Here is a 7734-nt window from a genome sequence, read left to right as displayed (position 1 = left end):
AATACATAAATATGGCAAAACATAAATATTACAACCAAACTAAGATCACTATATAAGTAGTGCATCAGAATAAAGATAACATATACAGCACCAGAACCATGCTTGTCACGTACGGACAGAGAGAGTGGACTGGGAATGATACCTATCGATCCCGCCTCAGTCGCCGACTACTCATGGATCAACTATTTGGAGCGCACTTGACGCTACCAACCATCACAGCAGAGCCTCGATCGATCACTCTAGCAGGATTGCAAGCCTGGAGTTATTAGAATACAGGCTAATTTGTATCCAACTTTCCCGGGGTCCTGCCACATGCAGACCGAAAGCACAAATCACTACCTGATCTGTTCTAACACACTCCAGCGCTATACAATGCCTACACAAATACACACTGCCACCACCAGTTGGTTACAGGTAAACTAGAACCCAGACGTATAAATTATGAACACAGAGTTATGATTCAATTTAAAATGGACAAGGCTGACTTATAAATTGTAGATTTATTCTAGAAAACAACTAGCAATGCAGATATATATGTACAAAAGTATACAGAAGAGGTTGTTACACGGGAGTATAAGGAAATACAGTATTAATACACAACAGGACAGTATTTTAAAATAAACAGGAAGAAATTAAAAGAAAGTTACTAGATTTTAGAATACACAAGCCAAAAGGTCTGTTCGGCGGAGTCCCTAGAAACTAACAGGACAGTCCATATGCAGCAGCATATCTCTGTGATCTGACAATTTGGATTAAAAAAAACACACAGTTTTAAGGCCTCCGCAGAAGAACACCCCCTCCGGCCTTTTCCTAATGTCATTAAGGAGGGTTGAGTATATGCTAGGAAGATCTGTAGGAAATCCCGATTTAATATTTCAGCCATATTTCCCCAGGAGGCGCTCCAATGGGGAATATATGGCCGTCATGTCTAGTATCAGGAATTTAACAATTCATAGGTACTAAGTATGATACGTAAATTAGGCCCAGGTACAAAGCTATGCTATTCGGTGTGTTCTGTGTGCCTTGGACCTCAACATGTGTGGATGCGTTTTATTCGGCTGGCCTGTGTGAACCAGGATAGGTGACACAATTCCTTGGTAGTGGGTCATTTAGCACTTCCATGTTACTGGCTAGTTTCAGACCATACAGTGACTACCGTACTCATCACATACAGTCAGGGAAGAATAAACATTTCCATTTAGTGATCACAGGAGATGTCCAATTGCAGTTGTTCTCTTACTTATATTTTGCAGCCTTGAGCACCATGATGACTTCTGGCCACAAGTCTCTGCAGAGTTTGCTGCCTAAATGTCTTCTGCTCCTCATTTTTGCAGCACATCTCCAGGCTGTGTTTTACACTATGACCTTGAATAAAAAGTGCTCACAGACTGTGCCTCTGAGCAAAAGTATGTGCCCCTACAAACTGAAAGTACCCTCTCCGTGCCCCCAAAAGCCAGAAATAGCCCCTGTATGCCATCCAAATGTAACAGTGCACCCACAAGCTAATGGAGAGTAAAGGAAAAAGGACATATATCCCAGCGCTCAGAGTTGAGGGTGGTATTAATAATATATTTTAAAAAACACAACTTACTTGTCAGGGGGGAAGTGAACAGCATTAAACTCTCAGGAATCCAAGTTCGCTTATCAGATGTGATCTTTCCATTTACAAATAAACATGGACGGAGAACATCCAAGTTGCTGACAACCCATACTTTATTGCAGTGACATGAAGAGACATGTGATGCATTTCGGAAGACAATGGGTATAGTTGCCATCTTGATCAAGCAATACAGTACCAAGCAGAGAAATGCTGGTATATATACAAATAAGGATCATCATGCATGTACATGAAGTACATTGGTGTCAGTGAAAGTGAACATCTCCTAGAAGCAGGTTTGCGCTCCACAGACCGGAAGGACTACTATCTGGTGGTAAGTATTAAGGGACATGTATTCCGACATACCTACAAAAGATGGTGTGTGTATAAGGGCTTATGCCCTCAACTGTGTTAGACTCCACCAGTGGAACATCGCAGTGGAGTCCGACACGGCCCCTCCCCCCAAAGACCCCATACTCACCTCTCCGGAGTCGCTACGTGAGTCCCGTTCGGTGAGCCATCGTGCATGCGCAGTGCAGCGCATGACACGCCGGCAGTGGGTGGTGACGCGTAATCACACGATACTTCCGCTGTACTCACAGCGGAAGTATCATGTGACAGACGGCTTCCTTTGACTACAATGGAAGCCGGCCGTGCGTTTTTCCCCGGCAATTAGAGCATGCGAGCTTTCTTTCACGCTGCGGATTTCCGCAGTAGAATTCCGCAGCCTGAGCGTTGAAAGGCGGAAAGTTATTAGGTTCAATAGAACCTAATAGCTGCTGGATAACGCCGTGGACTTCTGCTGCGTGAAACGTGGCAGAAATCATTCGCTCTTCTCGAGTAACTGGTCCGAGCAGGCTCCGGGGGGCAAGCGGGGAGCGGCGGGTGAGATCTCTCTCACTCTCCCCCTCGCTACACCCACGCCTCCCCCGAGCCTGCTCGGACCAGTAAGCAGTTACTCGAGAAGAGCGATGCTCACTCAAGTAACTGCTTTATCTGAGCGTGCTCGCTCATCTCTAGTGCTGAGGTGTCCAGTTTATAGATCCAGAACGAAATGTTTTTGTACATAACCTTGAAAATTCTTGAGGATCTTTTTCAGGGGGATGAGATGCAGGGGGAAGGATCCTTATAATGGTGGGTCATAAAGAGTTGAGATACATTATGCTTCAAAAACCTGTGCAAAGTATTCGTAGTTTATAGGGGCTTATTTTTTTTAAACATTAATGGTCCTCCCCTCATATTTCAGCCCACATGAGCATTTCAACAGGTAGATTATATAATGCAACCTACAATTAAGAAAGTTTTTCAGCTGATATGGCCTATTCTCATTTGCTATGAAGATCACTCTTCTATAGTGGTGAATATTCCTGCAACATTTACGGAAATTGTACCTAAAGCAACCTGAAGAGCAAAGGCGTAACTTGAAGCTCCCGGGCCCCGATGCAAAACCTGTAACAGGGCCCCCAACTATAATGCTTTATTCATAGTACTGGGCTCCCTATATGGAGAAGAGAGGCCTTATGGGCCCCCTAAGGCTCCTGGGCCCGGGTGCAACCGCATCCCCTGCATCCTCTATAGTTACGCCCCTGCTGAAGAGCCCCATGATGAAGTCTAAAGATGGAGTAACTGGGTCAGTATATTTTTGGCCGCTGCAAAAACTCATTTGTCAGTTGAGGGACCCACCACAAGATGCCCCAATGTTTTACAAGAACCTTCCTAAGTTGTTCATGTTGCATATTATAACGGGTAACAAAAGCTACCCTGGATGGTTGGTCCCTATTATTAACTACCAGGCTCGGACTAAGTGAATCTCCCAGTGGGCCCCCAGAATCCTAACCTTTGACAAGCAGTGTATAGCACAGTACATTTGTGCAACATCGTGGTATGATGTAATGCTTTTGAATTACATCATACTGCAGGAGCGATCAAAGCATCGCATGTTCTTGTCCCCTCTGGAGACTAATAAAAAAAGTAAAAATAAGTTTTAAACATTTTTTCTAATTATCCCAAAAATTTTTTGCCATATTTATAATAAAATAATCTAAATAATAAAACAAAAACACATATATGATATCGCTGCATCTATAAAAGTCTGATCTATCAAAATAATGCAATATTTAACCCGCACAGTGAACATCGTCAAAAACGTAAAAATAAAAAACGCCTGAATTGCGCTTTTTTGGCCACCCTATCTCAAAGAAAAGATGTCCCGCAAAAAATGAGCCCTCACACAACTACGTCGACGAAAAAATAAAAACGTTATAGCTGTCAGAAGATGGCGACAGAAAATAATTTTGAAAAAATTCAATGTCTTTGGAAAAAAATAAAAAATAGTACAGTAAAAAAAGATATAAATTTGGAATCGTAGTAATCATACCGACCCTTAGAATAAAGTTATCGCGTCATTTGTGTTGCAGTTTGTGCGCCGTAGAAAAAAAGACGCACCCGACGATAGCAGAATTTCGTTTTCTTTCCATTTTACTCCACTTAGCATTTTTAAAAAGTTTTTCAGTACATTATATGTTACATTAAATAGCACCATTGAAAAATACACCTCGTCCCGCAAAAAACAACAAGCCCTCATGCAGCGACGTCGATGGATAAATAAAGGAGTTATGATTTTTTTAAAAGGTCGGAGGAAAAAAGGAAAATGGGGAAAAAAAGCCCATGGCCTTAAGGGGTTAATAGATAAACTAGCCAGGTTATTATACGAATTTATAGCTGACATACCCAGCTCCACCTGAATTAATTGGTACAGGTGTTTCCCTGTTGTTTGGACGGAAAATTTTCATGAAGTCGTGGTTACTTCAGAAGAACTGAGGAATAAAATATGTATACACATAGAGGAGCGTTAGATTCTCCTCAGACTGCATGTGCCCTGCAAAATGTGCACCCCTCCCACTCTCCTCACTTAAAGATAACACCCCTTTTATTCAAATTTACCCCCCGACTGGAGGTTGCAGTCCCTTCTTAGCCTTAAAGGCATGCTCCATCTCCGCAGTCCATGGCCGCTTCCTTATGGACTTTACAGCCTTTTAGTATATGCACACAGGTCAGTTAGATTGTTCTCAGTATATACACACAGAGGTCAGTTAAATTATTGTGCCACATTTCACGCTTGCACGACAGAGGGAAGTTACATTACATAGGGGTGCACTTACTTTTGCAATGAGCATTGAATAATTGAGTTGTAACCCTTTTACTTTTCCTATTCAGGACCTAAAGAATGCTCGTGCCAAATTTCAAGTTTGTACGACATCAGGAAGTTAGAGAATTAGATTAGGTACATTACACAGGGGTGCTAATACTTTTGCACTTAGCATTGAATTATCAAGTTGTGACCCCTTTATTTTTCCTATTTAGGACCTAAAGAATGCTCCTGCCAAATTTCATGTTTGTACGACACCGGGAAGTTACAGAATTAGTGGCGAGTTAGTGAGTGAGTCAGTGAGTGAGTGAGTCAGTGAGGGCTTTCACCTTTATATATATATATATATAGACTGGATTAAGATCTGGAGAGACTGAAGGCCAAGGCAACATCTTGGATTCTTTGTCATGCTCCTCAAACCATTTCTGAACAATCTGTTCAGTATGGCAAGACGAATTATCCTCCTGGAAGAGGCCACTGCCCTTAGGGAACACCATTGCCACAAAGTTGTATACTTGGTCTACAACAATGTTTAGCGAGGCAGTACATGTCAAAGTAACATGCACATGAATGCCGACACCTCAGGTTTTCCAGCAGAACATTGGCTAAACTGTCACAATGCTTCTGCCAGTTTGCCATCTTCCTATGATGCCATCTCTTCACCAGGTAAGTGATACGCACACCTGGCCATACTCATGTAAAAGAAGACATGAGTTATCACACCAGACCAGCTTCTTCCATTGTGTAATAGGGCCAGCTGGACACTAAACAACAGAACTTGATTTCCCCTATAGCAGTTGCTTTTTCTGGGCACTAACCATGTCCCTTAGAACTCAAATACCCCAGAGCTTGAAGTAGAGCTGAACAGTGTAACAACTGGCCCATTGCAAGGATAATAGATATGAAGCACGTATCAACACAATGGAAAACAAACTCAAACCTAGGAACTCACCATTAGATTATAGGGAAAGAATGAGATGGTAAGTGGATGATGATGACTGATGAAAATGTCAATAGATACTGAAGCAAATGGTGTGGAACAGAAATAACAATCAGATAAAACACATCCCTAAGGGCGAGCACCCACTGGCGTTTTCGCCGCGTTTCCCGCGATTTTTCCGCGCGTTTTTCACGGCGTTTTCGCGGCTTTTCCATTAATTTCCATGGAGAAAAATAAGGACACATATGCAACTGACAGTTCCTATGTTAAAAACGCAAACGCAACGCAAAAAAAACGCCAGTGGACAGGAACACATGTTATCTCTATGCCTGTGCAGGAAAAACGCAAAACGCAGGTAAAAAAACGCCAGTGGGTGCTCGCCCTAATGGTAGACCTCCTTATGTCTTTTCCCAATCTCTTCCTGGCACTGACCCTAACACCAAACACCACTGTCCCTAAGCAGCCCTCAGTTATGTCTACTAAAGATCCTATCTTAAAGAGGTTTTCCAGGCAGTGCACGCTATCAGTGCCAGGATACACTGGGGTCGAAGCGGAACATCATTTAATTAAAGTGTTTGTCTGGGACTTTCAGGATTTTTTTCATTGAATTCAATAGGAGCTTCCACTGCACTACCAAACTAGACTGCTGCAGTACAGATAGCGCAATCTGCTTCCTGCACTGACAGCAGTGCCGAGAATCAGCTGATTGCCAGAGTTCACAATCGGTTGACCCCTGCGGATCATCTATCTCAGTGTCCCCAACTCCAGTCCTCAGGGACCGCCAACAGGTCATGTTTTCAGGATTTCCTCAGTGTTGCACAGGTGATGTAATTATTGTCGGTGCCTCAGACATTGCCACAGGTGTTCTTACTATAGGATATCCTGAAAACATGACCTGTTGGTGGTCCCTGAGGACTGGAGTTGGGGACCCCTGACCTATCTAGTTAAAAAAAACTGTCAGGATGTAAACGTAGTGGAATGGAGACCGAAGACATCTCCATCTCACCTACTGCAGCTCTATGGTTCTTTCCTGCTTTCTATCCCTATGCAGTTTTCTGAATGGACGATGGAAACCTGGATGGAACCAGCACCGGATGCAGGAATGCGATGTGAACATAGCCTAAGGCCTCATGTCCACGGGGAAAATCAGGCCCGCTACGGATTCTCCATGGAGAATCCGTAGCGGGTCCCTCCTGCCCCGCGGACATGAGGGCTGAAAATAACAATAACTTACCCGCAGGGGACCGGGCAGATCTTCTCCTCTTCGCGACCGGATCTTCTTTCCTCGGGCGGCGGATGTGCTCGGCACGCCGGCAGCGTGCCGTGTGCTGGGCTCATCCGCCGGGCCGAAGAAAGAAGATCCGGCCGGGAAGAAGAGAAGATCTGCATGGTCCGCTGCGGGTAAGTTTATTCTTATTTTAGGTCTCCCGCGGATCCGGGCAGCTTCCACAGAAGCCTGCGGGAGCCGTCCCCGCGGGAGACCCGCACCTAAGTGGAGCATGTCCATTTTTTTTCATGCTTCATATTTTTTTTATTCACTTTTATTGACCATCCGCGGGTATTTATCTACCCGCGGGTGGTCAATGCATCCCTATGGGGTGTGCATCCGCGTGTGGGAGAAGAGTTAAAACCCGCTGCGGATTTTAATTCTTCTTTTCCCCTAAGGCCCGATGCACAATGGCGGATTATTGCTGCGGAATCTGCAGCGGGCGTCTGGCCACGGATTCCGCAGCAATGTCCGCCTGTAGCATTCAATGTAGAATGATCCTTCCATGCACGTCCATTGACATCTATCTTTAGAAGGTGGAAATTTTAAGCGCATGTAAAAATCCCATCTGACCGCTGCCATTGGTTCTATATAGCACCGTGTAATACGCAGTACAAAAGTCTTTTGCTGCAAGAGCCCTAAAGGTAACGGTTACTGATAGCTACCATTAGTTATAATGTGAGTTGTTGAAAATCTACCTGCAGCCCAAAGAGGTTTGTTACTTTTACTTTAGGCCTCTACCTAATGTCAATTTGTACAGGTCCGGTCTAAATAAAGTTATT

Source organism: Eleutherodactylus coqui, chromosome 9, assembly GCF_035609145.1.
Source record: "Eleutherodactylus coqui strain aEleCoq1 chromosome 9, aEleCoq1.hap1, whole genome shotgun sequence".
Classification (NCBI taxonomy): domain Eukaryota; kingdom Metazoa; phylum Chordata; class Amphibia; order Anura; family Eleutherodactylidae; genus Eleutherodactylus; species Eleutherodactylus coqui.
This window is presented reverse-complemented; position numbering follows the sequence as displayed.